This window comes from Agelaius tricolor, unplaced genomic scaffold (assembly GCF_023055355.1).
Source record: "Agelaius tricolor isolate 1412-34295 unplaced genomic scaffold, bAgeTri1.0.p SCAF_21, whole genome shotgun sequence".
Classification (NCBI taxonomy): Eukaryota; Metazoa; Chordata; class Aves; order Passeriformes; family Icteridae; genus Agelaius; species Agelaius tricolor.
Genome location: NW_027269281.1, coordinates 2,744,072 through 2,757,342, shown reverse-complemented (window position 1 = coordinate 2,757,342; position 13,271 = coordinate 2,744,072).

Below are 13,271 nucleotides of genomic sequence, written 5' to 3'. Positions count from 1 at the left end.
AATCAGGTAAGAGAGCTCTTTACCAGTCGTAAAGCCCACGGAATGGTTCTCCGTGTGGCAAAGTAAACTGGTAGTTTTTCATAGACTAAGAAACCAGTTCTGGACAGAGACTCAGGATTCGCGCCGAGAATCCCAGCCAAAAGGACTTGAGGTAAGAAAAATAACGAAAGGGGTTTTTTCGAAAGATGGGACTGAAAAAGAGCAAGTGCCAGACAAAGCCCCAGGGAAACCCTCCCCAGGTTCCCGAAAAGGTTTTGCCAGAAATCCCAAGGGGAAGCCCATTGTTAGAACATTGGGATGTTAGAACATTGGGAAGACAGTCCAAGGAGGGTGGGGAAATCCAAGGAAAAGATGATCCATTTCTGTATGGAAAAGTGGGGAGGAAGGGAGATCGCAAAGTACGTGGTCTGGCCGGTTTTCGGCACCTTTGAAATATGGATGTGCGAGACCCTGTATAACCATGTAGTCAGTCAGTACCCACAGAATTTTGAAGAGATTGAGTATGCCGAGATGTGGAAATTTGCTCACTCGGTATTGTTCCCGATAAGAGCCCACAGGCGCTCAGCAACCCGGGGCAGGGAATGGGAGCTGCTGGAGAACCTTTCACCTCCCTATCTAGTCCCTCTGCCCCAGCCCACGCAAGCTCAGGTACCATCGGTACCCACGCTGTTTCCAGAGGCATTGCTCCCGCAGGGACAGGCTTCGGCACCTCTGCTCCTACTGGAGCTGGCTATGGCACCTCCAAGTCTGCCGGAGCAGGAGACAGCACCTCCCTTCCCACGTGAACGGGCATTGGCACCTCTGCTCCCATGCGAGCAGCCCCAGCCCCCATCATCGCCCAAATCTGAGGAGAAACAGATCCTTCCCACGAACCAGGCTAACTCTTCTCTGGCCCATCGAACGAGGCGAAGGACGAGGAAAGTGACCACTGGTGATAGTGGAGACGGGGAGCAAAAGCCCAATCTCTTCCCTTTACAGGAGGTACCAATGGCTCTGGGAGTCATCGGCTTCGTACATGCGCTGATCGACACTGGAGATGTGAGGGCTTTCAAGAAAGAAATGGGAAAACTGATAGATGATCCGTTGGGGGTGGCAGAGAGATTAAACGAGTTCCTGGGGACCAGCATCTACACTTACGAGGATCTCAATGCGATTTTGAGATCGCTGTTCAACAACGAGGAAAGGGAGATGATCAGGCAAGCCGTGATCAGAGACTGAGAACACAGCAACCCGCAGGGGGAGCAAGGGGATCAGAGGTGGCCAGACCAGAAGCCGTCTTGGAATGCCCAGACGGAAGAAGGTAGACAGAAAATGATAAATCTTAAAAATATGATGATACAAGGTATTCAGGAGGCGGTGCCAAAAGGGCAAAATATGAGTAAGGTGCTCAGACAATGCCAGGGAAAGGATGAGACACCCACAAAGTGGCTGGAAAGGCTCCGGAAAAGCCTCAGAATGTATTCCAGGATGGACCCTGAATCCCCAATTGGAGCGGTCCTGTTGAAAACCCAATTTGTGGCAAAATCATGGGAAGACATAAGGAAGAAATTAGAAAAGATAGATGGATGGCAGGATAGGGAACTGCAGGAATTGCTCTGGGAAGCCCAGAAAATCTACATGACGAGAGATGAAGAAAAGCAGAAAGTACAGGCAAAAGTGTTAGTGGCTGCAGTAAGGGAGGCACAAAAACAGGAACAGGTCCGAGACTCAGCAAAATCAGCACCGTCAAAGAAACCAAACCCTTCCCAAGGTAAAGGCTCAAACAACCAGAAAAAGGACTTTGAGTGCTATTACTGCAAGCAAAAGGGACACATTCGGTGGAATTGTCCCAAGAAGGACAAAGACGAGAAAATGTTTCAGGAAGATTGGAGGTGTCAGGGGCTTTTTAGTTTGGGGTCCAGAACACCGAAGGAGCCCTTAATAAAATTGAGAGTAGGACCCCACTGGCAAGAGGTATGGTTTTTAGTAGATTCTGGGGCTGAACGGACCACTGTGCAACAATTACCACAAGGGTGTTCTATAAGCAATGATACTATGATGGTAGTCGAGGCAAAGGGGGAACCATTTAAAGTCCCAATCATAAAAGATGTTGAAATAGAATCAGAAAACAAGAGATGCATTGAAATATGTTGTTAATAGAAGAAGCAGAATTCAATCTGCTGGGAAGGGATTTGATGGTGGCACTGGAAATTGGTCTATGGTGCAGAATTCCCAGCTCACAGTGAAGTTGTATCAACTCACTGCCCAGGACATGGAGAAAATTGACCCAAAGGTTTGGTACATCCAAGGGGAGGCCGGGAGATTGGACATAGAGCCAATTCACATTGAAATTGAGAGGCCAGAAGACCCCATTCGGGTCAAACAGTACCCAATCCCTAAGGAGGGAAGGAGGGGGCTGAAACTGGTGGTTGATGAACTAGTGAAAAAAGGAATGTTGGAGCCGTGCATGTCCAGACACAACACCCCAATTTTGGCAGTGTGGAAAATGGGCGGTAGCTACAGGCTAGTGCAAGATTTAAGGGCTGTGAATCAGAGGACTAAGACACTGTTCCCCACGGTTTCAAATCCTTACACTTTGTTGAATAGCATCTCTCCCGAGTACACGTGGTACAGTGTAATTGACCTTAAAGATGCTTTCTGGACTTGTCCTTTAGCAAAGGACAGTAGAGATTACTTTGCGTTTCAATGGGAAGACCCAGAAATGAACAGAAAGCAGCAATTTAAGTGGACGTCGTTGCCTCAAGGCTTCGTGGATTCCCCAAACTTGTTTGGGCAGGCACTCGAACAAGTGCTGAGTCACTTTGTACCAGTGGAAGAAAGGAAATTGTTACAATATGTAGACAATTTGTTGATTGCAGGTCCAAGGGAGAAGGATGTAAGGATGAGCACTATCGAGCTCTTGAATTTCCTGGGGGAAAAAGGATTAAAAGTGTCAAAGTCAAAGCTGCAGTTCACAGAACCCGAGGTCAGGTATTTGGGACATTGGCTAACCAAGGGAAAGAAGAAACTAGATCCTGAAAGGGTGGCAGGGATTATCGCTCTGCCTCCCCTACAGACAAAGAGAGAGGTGAGACAGTTACTGGGGTTGTTGGAATATTGCTGGCAATGGATTGAAGGATACAGTGAAAAGGTGAAGTTTTTATACGAAAAACTCACCACGGACAAAATCAAATGGAGAGAAAAGGATGAGGATGAATTTAAGGGAGTGAAGGAAGCACTTGTGGCAGCACCAGTGCTGAGCCTCCCTGATGTGAAATGGCCATTTCAGCTGTTTGTGGATGTCAGTAGTCACACAGCCCATGGTGTGCTAATGCAGGACTGGGCTGGGGCCAGTTAGTTGTCTAAGCTTCTGGACCCCGTAAGCAGGGGTTGGCCCGCGTGCCTGAAGCTATCGTAGCTGTGGCATTGTTGGTGGAGGAGGCAAAGAAAGTAACTTTTGGGGCCCCGTTGGTAGTATTCGCACCACATAATGTGTGGGGTATACTACAACAAAAGGCAGATAAATGGCTCAGGGACACTAAGTTGCTGAAGTATGAGGCCATTTTGATCCACTCACCAGATTTGGAATTGCGAACAATGACAGTGCAAAATCCTGCCCAGTTTTTGTTCGGGGACATCTCGGAAAGGCTTGTTCATGACTGTGTGGAAACAGTGGAATTGCAGACCAAAATAAGACTAGATTTAGAAGAGGAGGAATTTGAAGACGGAGAAAAGTGGTTCGTGGACGGATCGAGCAGAGTGATCGAGGGAAAAAGGAAATCAGGATACGTGGTTGTGGACAGGAGAACAGGAAAAGTGATAGAAGTGGGTCCTCTGAACGCAGGATGGTTGGCACAGGCTTGCAAACTGTATGCAGTTTTGAGGGCTTTGAAAGGGCTGAAAAGAAGAAAGGGAACGATTTTTACAGATTCTAGGTATGCCTTTGGGGTGGTTCACACCTTTGGAAAAATTGGAAGAAGGTAAGTGGAAATTACCGGACAGGAGAGAATTCGTTTCAAAAGGCTTTACCAGGAGAATCTTGAGGAGGCTGCACCAGCGAACACATTGGGGGGCTCAGGCCCTGGCAGAACAATTTCTAAAGTTTTTCAGATGCAGAGGAATTTATGAATTGGCAAAATAGGAGGTACAGGGATGTCTGATCTGCCAGAAAGTTAACAAGACTAAGGCACGACAGGCAAGCCTGGGAAGTCGTCCCATTGTGTACTGTCCTTTTGAAAGGATTCAAGTTGATTTTACAGAACTGCCCAGGGTGGGAAGGTACAAATTTGTGCTTGTGATAGTTGACAAATTGACCCATTGGGTGGAAGCTTTTCCGAGCCCAAGGGCGACAGCTCAAACTTTGTCCAGAAAACTGTTGGAGGAGATTGTATCTCGATCTGGGGTGGTGAATTACATAGATTCAGACCAGGGAACTCATTTTACCTCAAAGATTATTAAGCAAATGGCAGAGGCACTAGGCATTTGGTGGGAATACCACACCCCATGGCATCCCCAGAGTTCAGGACAAGTTGAAAGGATAAATCAGACCTTGAAGGCACAATTATCTAAATTGTTATTGGAAACCCAGGTGTCCTGGTTGAAGTCCCTCCCTCTGACCTTGCTTAATATCAGGAATATGCCTCACTCAGAGACTGGGCTCTCACCATTTGAAATGCTGTATGGAATGCCATATAAGCATGGGAGGCCGGTGGGACACCCCAGGTTGGAGCATAGTCAGATTCAACCTTACTTGATAGAGATAAATAAGAATTTACAGGAACTAAGGAAACAGGACATAGTATCCCAGAGTGCTCCTCTGGGGTTTGCTATCCACAAAATTCAACTAGGTGACAGAGTGCATGTGAAAGTGTGGAAAGATGTACCCCTCTCCCCTCACTGGGAAGGTCCCTTTCTTGTCCTTCTGACAACAGACATGGCCATTCAGATGGCGGAGAAAGGTTGGACACAGGTGTCCAGGGTGAAAAAGGTCGAGCATCAGGAGGACGCTCCCGAAGTGGAGGATCACCTCTTCCCCAGGCGACCTAAAGATCAAGCTACGTCGTCCACATAAATGACCGATGGTGAACGGATAAGTTGTATACTGTCAAACTGTGTATGCTATCCCTTTGAGCACTTCAGGTGTGAATACTGTCAGGAAGCTTTTGTTGTACATTGTAGAAGGGGACAGAGACCGAAGGGGTTGTGCACTCACTGTTTGGAGGAAGAGCTTGAGCTGACTGACCGCATCTTAACTCTGGCCATAAATTTAGGTATTATTGAATTAGATTCACAGGAGTGGCTCCACATTTTCCAGAACAGGGTGCGTGGAAAACTCAGTTCAAAGGCAGAAATCTTGGATGTCGAGTGCCAGAAATTGATCAAGGTACTGTGCAGCTCAGATGAGGTCAAGATATTGAGGTGGGGCGCCTTTAAAAGGAGGTATGCGTCACGGTCTGAGAATGTATTCCCTGAAGAGTACTCCTGCTGCCACAAAGATGATCTTCCTCACTGCTGGTGGCACCCCAGGGGGCGCAGGCAAAGGCAGAGAAGTACCCCTAGTGGGAATCCTGATTGGCCTGAGCCTAGCCGTGTGCGGGACACTGAGTCTGCACATTGAGACCCCAGTCCACGCCGGGGAACGGAACCCCTGCGAATGAGTGCAGTAAGTGCACCCAGATTGTCCTGGTTGGACAAGGAAATGGGGAGATCTCAGCATACCAAGCCCTGGAGGATTGCATCAGGGAGCTAGGCAGGTACTGTGCCATAAACGGCACTCAGGTGAAATTATGTAGATTGGGCAAAGAGGTGTTGTGTTTTGATTCAGAGGCTGGAGTTGGGAATGGACGGTCAGGCAAGCTCAGGCACAGAATACTGAAAAGAAATGTGGAACCAATGTCAATCCCTGTTTGTAACCCATGTAATTGGACAATGTGGGTCGGGGGAAAGACTGAATCGGTTTTTGTAGTGTACCATCAAGTCAATCCATTGTGTTGTGATAATTTGAAACTAGGAATGTGTATAATGAATGGGAGAACGTACTGGGTTGGGAAAAATTTGAAGTATGAAAGAAAGCTCACCCTAAATAGGGAGCCCGTCATGCTGGATCTTGTCCAGGCAAATGATGATAGAGTTTGTCTGCAGTATGATAGGGCTGTCTGTTTTGCAAAGAATAAAGAAGGGATAGATCCTGAGGGCAAAATGAAACAGATTACTCAGGAACTGAAAAGAAGGGAGTCGGAGTTGAGAAAGAAGAGGGTGGAGCAAGAAAGACTGAAAACATTAAGTGAACAGTATGAACAACTTGAGAAACAATATGCCGACGGAGGGCTACCTGCTCCTGATCGGAACCTATTCATTGATTTGGTCCAAGAAATTGCAACGGAATTGGGATTGTCAAATTGTTGGATTTGTTGGGGGAGAAGTCGGAGGAAAAATGGCCCTGGAAAGGTGAGAGTTTAGCTCCGGAACAACTTTTGAAGTGGGACAATCCACGGGTCTCAAAATTGGCGCAGAGACCTGAGGGATGGGTGTTAGACCAGCGAGTGATTGGAACTGTTTGCATCAGCCGAGAGGGAAGGGAATATACCAAAATGGTGGGATATACCCTGTGTATATCCACTCTAGCGGTAAATTCAAGTAGTAGGAGCAAAATCTGGCAACCAGAACCTCCTACAGTGTATTGGAGTCAGAAAAACGAATCAAATTGCAAATGGAATGGTCAGATTGGACTCTGCTGGGTCAAGAGCTCCGGAGCTAACCCTTACCAGTCATTGGGGTAACAGAGAATACTGGAGAGAGCCAGGAAAAACAAATATAAAATGGAAAGCCCCAGATGGAATTTATTGGATTTGCGGGAAAAAGGCATACAGTGAGTTACCTCCCAGATGGAGAGGAACATGCACTTTGGGCATGATCTGACTCATGTTCTTCACTCTCCCCTGAACTAAAAGTAACCTGCTAGCAGCCCCATTATATGAGACCCTAAACAGGGAGGAGTCTGAAGAAAATGATCCCTGTCATAAGTGAGAGGCAGACTTGGGGAGAGGAAGAGTGGCTGGCGGCGAGAATAATTGAATATTATGGACTGGCCACTTGGACTCAGGACGGAAGCTGGGGGTATAGGACCCCAATTTATCTACTGAACCAACTAATCAGGCTGCAGGCAGTGGTAGAGATAGTGTCAAATCACACCTCAGAGGCCCTTGACTTGTTAAGCTGGCAGCACACTCAGGTGAGGGCTTTTGTGTACCAAAACTGAATAGCATTAGACTATTTGTTGGCCAAGGAAGGGGGAGTGTGTGGAAAATTCAACGAGTCAGAATACTGCATTGAGATCGATGATTATGGGGAAACCATAAGGGATTTGGCAGCAGAAATAAAGAAGGTGGCTCATGTCCCAGTTCAGAAATGGAATTCGATTTTACAGTCAGCCTGGTGGGACAGACTATTCGATGGAGCCTGGTGGAACAAAATAATATTTTTTGTAATGTGTTCAGTAGCTGGGGTCATATTCCTCCCATGTCTAATACCTTGTTTTATTAGACTGATACACTCCATAATAGCAGTTGTGCCCGTGGACCTGGAGTTGGCTTCTGGAAACAACGTATCCAAGATCATGAGCCTGGGGGAGGGCGGATGTACGAGCAATGCCGCTGAGGTCCTTGCAAAATTTGAAAAACAAGTTAGAAGCAATGAGAATGGTTACAATGGCTATCAAGGAATCCCACAAGGAGAACAGGGCATGCAGAGAGTCTAAATAAGTCCTTCTCTTTGTAGGAGATCCTTGAAGGTGGAGGGTAGATGTAGAAAAATATATAGATAATAGTCATATGGGTTGTAGTGGGAGCATGAATTAATGTGTCTGTATTGAAGGGGAGGGATTGTAATATATGTTATGAAGTAATTCATGCTTATAGACAGAATGTATTTTATAAGATTGTGAAATCCAAATGAGCCTGATCACAAGCAGCCCAGAGGCAGATGTCTACTTGGAATCTCGCCATTCCTGAAGGTGGCAGGAGAACAATACCCAGTTTACTTATGAGTAGACATGGCCAGCACGATGATTGCCACTCTCCAGAGTGATCAGAAGACGCCCAAGGATGATCATTGCCCGTCTGATAGCATCGATCCAGATAGCAGAAGTCGCCAGAAAAATACATCTCAATACACGATTTCCCCTGATGCGATCAACACCAGCTACCGCTCAGGAAACAGCGATTGTCCAGCTCTGCACAGTGAAAGAAACTGTCTTGAATATGCAGAGTTACAAAAGAAATTTGGACTCCTCTGCCTCAGGCATAAAAAACTGTATAAAATAGCCCCGCAAGAAACAGCGCTTGTGAACAGAGGGAGATCTGATGCGATAGAGGTCAGATCTAGGTTCACCCAGCGCCGATCATGGGCTCAACGCTGTCTCTTTGGCTGTGGGGTTTTTGAGGGCCATATTTTGGTCGCAGAAAAAAAATAAAATCTTTTTCGCATTTTGATAAATTTGGCTTTTTGATTGATCATTTATAACATTCTGGTTCACAGTCTTTTTCAGAAAGCTCTTTGGGACTTTTTCTTGTTGTCCCCACACACATGTTCTTCTGATGCTGGAATTTTGTTCTGGTTTTCTATTTTTGCAGGCAGTGTTACAGCACCATGCAGCGCCTAAAGCCTGCCACAGTAATACTACATAGTCATCTTATTGGGCTGGGCCCAGATTCAGGGGCCTGTCAGTATGGCTCACAGGATTGGTCTCTTCTTTGCACAAGGCCAGGGATTGTGTAGGGGGCAGGGCTTGATGGGCTTCCTAGGAAGAGTGCATAGCATTTGGGAGTGTTCTAACTTGTTAGTGTCTCCCCCCTTTTTGATGCCAATTCACCCTCTTGACCATACCATACCCCAGACATGTTAAAGCTTTTTCAATAGAGAATAATGCCTTCAAATAGCTGCTAGCTCTGTTCAGCTTCTTTATCCCTGAGGGAAGCTTCCCAGAGGGTCCCATCTACCAGTCCCTTAAGCAACCGAAAATTTGCTTTCCTAAGGTTTCGGGCCTTGACTATATCTTTTGCTTGGTCTATATCCTTCAAGATCATGATTTTCACCGAGGCATGGTCACTGGCTTCTCCAAGGTAGATCCATGATCATAGAAGCCAAAACCTTGAGTACGGCACCATCTGTACAGCCAGGCATTCACCCGTTCAATTTGTCTCCTCTTTCCTGAACCCTTACTCTGACTGGGAGAATAGAGGAGAACACCACCAGTGCTCCTGACCCTTTTAACATTGTTCCAAGGGACATATGGTCTCTTTTGATGGTTCTAAGTTGTCTTGTTGCAGTATCATTAGACCCTACTAATAGGGGTAGTAGGAGTGGATGATAATCTCTACGGTTCATGAGGCTCGCCAGCCTCTCAGTGACATTGTGAATGCAAACTCCTGGTAGGCAGCAAACTTCTCACACTGTTATCTGTCACATCCAGCAATTTCTCATGGCATGCTATTTTAACATGTCCTGTTCAGTTAGCTGAACCTCAGGCCAGGGCCTGGTCATCTGCCTGCATAACTTAATACTGTTCACTTTATGTACAAAGTTTCTGCCCACCCTGAACAGACAGGATGGAAAGAAAGCCTCCCAGAAAGAACTGCTAAACCCCAGATATTTCAGAAGAATGTTGTCAACGTAAAACAAGAATAAAGAACTAACTGATCAGGCCCGTCATTCTCAGAATATTGCATCACTACTAGCATATTCTGTTATTTCAGTAGCCTGAGTTTTCTGGCCAATAAAGGTAAAATTTTCTTATAGTACTTGTTTACTTTATAGGTCTGCACTGTCTCAGAAACGTGTAGGATTTGTACTGAATTTGAAAGTAGCAAGTTTGTTCCAGGAAGGCACTGCTCAATCTACCGTACCAGAAAAGACCTAGGTCCTATCAAGAAACTGCAGATTTGTGTTTAGTAGCAGCTGATGCCATACTTGAGGAACAAAAAGTGAGACACCCTAACCATAAAATCAGAAGTGGCTTAAGGCAAATGCTTTCTGTCCTTGTTTTTTACTTTTCTCAATTTACAGTTTTATTACTTGCTTTAATACTGAAAACATTATTTCAAAATTTTTTGAGCTTGGATGACTAGGACTGCTTCAGCATTTTCAATGAATTCTGTCTATCTCTTTGTTAATACTGCTCTCCTTAACCAACATCCCAGGCACTTGGAAGGTCAGACAGTTATACATTCCTGCACACTTCTTTCAGTCTTACCACGCGTTGCTCTTTATGGACAGTCTCTCCTCCCCTCCCTTCCAATCTTCTGGTCAAATGCAAACCCCTCAGCCTTTACCAGGCTTCCTAGTCAATAATGAAAGAAGCAACAATGAACCCAGTGAAATAATGCACACTTATTGCAAACTGACATGCTTCTGAGCAAATTCAGTGCTGTTTCTGTACTCTTACCTACTGAATTTCTGATACCTCAGTGTTTTGCACCAGAAGATGCTGATCCATTATGATCCCAGTAAGAGAGGCACACAGACTCTGCAAAATATAATTTAAAATGCTATTTATTAGAGCTATCACTATAAAGAGAAAACAGCACAGACAGTCTTATGCCCCTATAGATGCTGGGAACCCCAAGTGATGTAGCATTGAACAAGCTTCCAACTCACACACAGCATACTGGACAGACCTCATTCATAGAAGAGATTTTCACCTTTCCATCATTCAAGTTTTTCTTGCAAGAAAACAACTCTTCTTATCATTTTTACTGTCAAATAAAAAGAAGTTCTCATGAGAACTTCTTGGTGGGCTGTTAGATAAAGGCAAAGCCACACAAGTTGTGTAATAACCAGTACCAAGTGGGAGCTGCTTGCAGGCTTCTCAGTTCCAATGAGCTAGCTGAATTTATCCTGCGGACGAAAAATTTGTGCAACACAACACAGGCCTGAAGGCCGTGCTGTCTGTATAGCATGGCACAGCACAGTAAGCACAGACCTGAGTCTACTCATGTTAACTGTACTGTGCATCACTAACTCCTCAATATACAATGGTCTTCTGGTCAAAATCACTACATTCCACCCCATGATTCACAGACAGTTTACCTTCCCCAAAGATATTATAAGTTACAGATTATATTAGTAATAAACTGTTTGGCTAAGAAAGTTTTGTTTTGGTTTGGTTTTAATGTACTGCAACCACTTTTGGTAAGAGCCCAATGTAATCTACTTGCCAGGTATGGCCAGGAACAGGGCCTTGTTGAATCTGCTCATAAAGCTGCTGAGACAACTTTTAAGCTTATAAACTGCACATCACTGTACTAGTTCCCAAATGGCTTTGTTGCCTGGAAAATAGAACAGATCTTCCCAAACAACGTTGGAGTGATAATATAAAAGCAAACCTTTACTTGAAAGCTTTCAGGTAACACAATATGGTGAAAACCGCACGTGGTACAGTAATTCTACAATTTTTATAAGGTTAGTTGATTAGTATACTTATCACATATTATCCAATTAGGACGTTAGTTAGGTAATAATTAATGGGGCCCTGTCCCACTGGAAGTGGTCCAGGGGCTTCTTTGCCCCACTTTTGTTGTCTGGTCCAGATTCTAGTTGGAAAAGAGAACATCCTTGTAGTTGGTTCTCTTCTTGGAATAAGACTAAACAATATTTTAGGAATGTTATAAAATTAGCTTATGCAGCAGGCACAGGGCCTGCAAGGCCTCCCCTGGCAGTCAGCAGCCTAAGATAGGGAATGCCTAGTCATGATGACTGGACCTAGGAAACCCCTCTTCCACCCTCAGACCCTTGCTTATCTCTCTGTAAGACTATAGGTCATATTCGCCTCGACCCTTACCATTAGACAATTTCCAAAACTCCTACACCCTATATAAACACCCTCCTCTGCCCAGCTCGGCAGAAGAGCTGTCACTGAGACCCTTTGCAGAAAATACCAATAAAGACATCTCTGTGGAACCTCACATAGAGCTTCTCCTCTCTTTCCCTGCGCCTGCCAAAGGCACTTAGCAAGCAAAAGAGCTGAGAATCACTAATGAGCTGAGAATCACTAAAGAGCTGATCTCACTTAAGAGCTGAGCTTGCTAAGATTGCCTGCGGCTCTGGGGCCTGCCTGAGGGGCCCAGACAGGTTGTGCTTAACTGGACTTCTCTGTTTGGGACACCCACGGCAGCTGTTTTCGGGGACACCCTGAAAACCCCAGAGCCGTCTCAAGCTTATTCTTCCTAAATGTAGAGGAAAAGGATTGGAAAAGTATTAGGAGCTACAGCCATGTATTATCAATCTATAAAGCTACAAATATATGAAAAATATAAAGAGCAAAAAAATCTTACGCATCAGCTTCTCAGGTACATGGGATTCCCTGGCTTTGAGTCCATCTATGTATGCAATTGACATCCAGGTGCCCAGAGTTTTTGTGGGCCCATTTGGCAAGGGCTTTCTCATCCGGAGATAGAGCATCAAGGGACAGGGGATCGGGAAGTAAAGTAGTGCTATTAAATTGCGCTAAGTGATCAGCTGTGGCATTGTGTTCCCTCTTTTCTCTAACACTCCAGGTGACACAAATATCAACATGTTGAATCCACAGGTTTAAATTCATGCATCTCATTGTCCAGTTGTCTGTTTGCCACTTGTTAACCCATGCAGTTAATCCCTTGTATACTGCCCAAGTGTCAGTATATATGTATAGCTCAGGAGCTGTGGTTTCTCCTGATGTTTCTTGTAGTTCAAATTATTTTTCTTACAGCATTTACTCAAGGAGATTTGCTTTCTCTATGAAAGACAATTGGTATCCAAAATAAATGCTGCTACTGTAGGTAGCCATATGCACCCAAAAATCCTTCCCTACAAACAGATCTAAAAGTGCAAAATTGGGAAATATGCAAGAAGTTGGTTATGAAATAGAAGAATCTAGTCTGGAAACAGTAAGACACTTTTGCCTCCACCCCACCCCCAATTTCCCTTCTTTCCCCTTCCCCCTGGAATGGAAATAACTGGAACTTTTCTCTCAAGCTCTTCTGCTCTTCTCTCCAAGTACAAGCTTCTCTGTGCAATCCATCTCTTATTCTGTCTCCATACAGTAATGTGTCCTGCACCGCATGTGCTTCCTCTGTCTCATCATTCCTCAACTAACTACTAATTCAAGCCCACTCTGTGGCTCAGTCCCCCAGCCTCATCAGTGTCTTCCAACATCAGCCATCTATAAGCTCGAATCCCCATGCACATGCTTTTTGCTCAGACTTAACCCCCTTCTTCTTGAGTTGGAAGCCACTTTCTCAAGCTGTGAGCTTTAACAT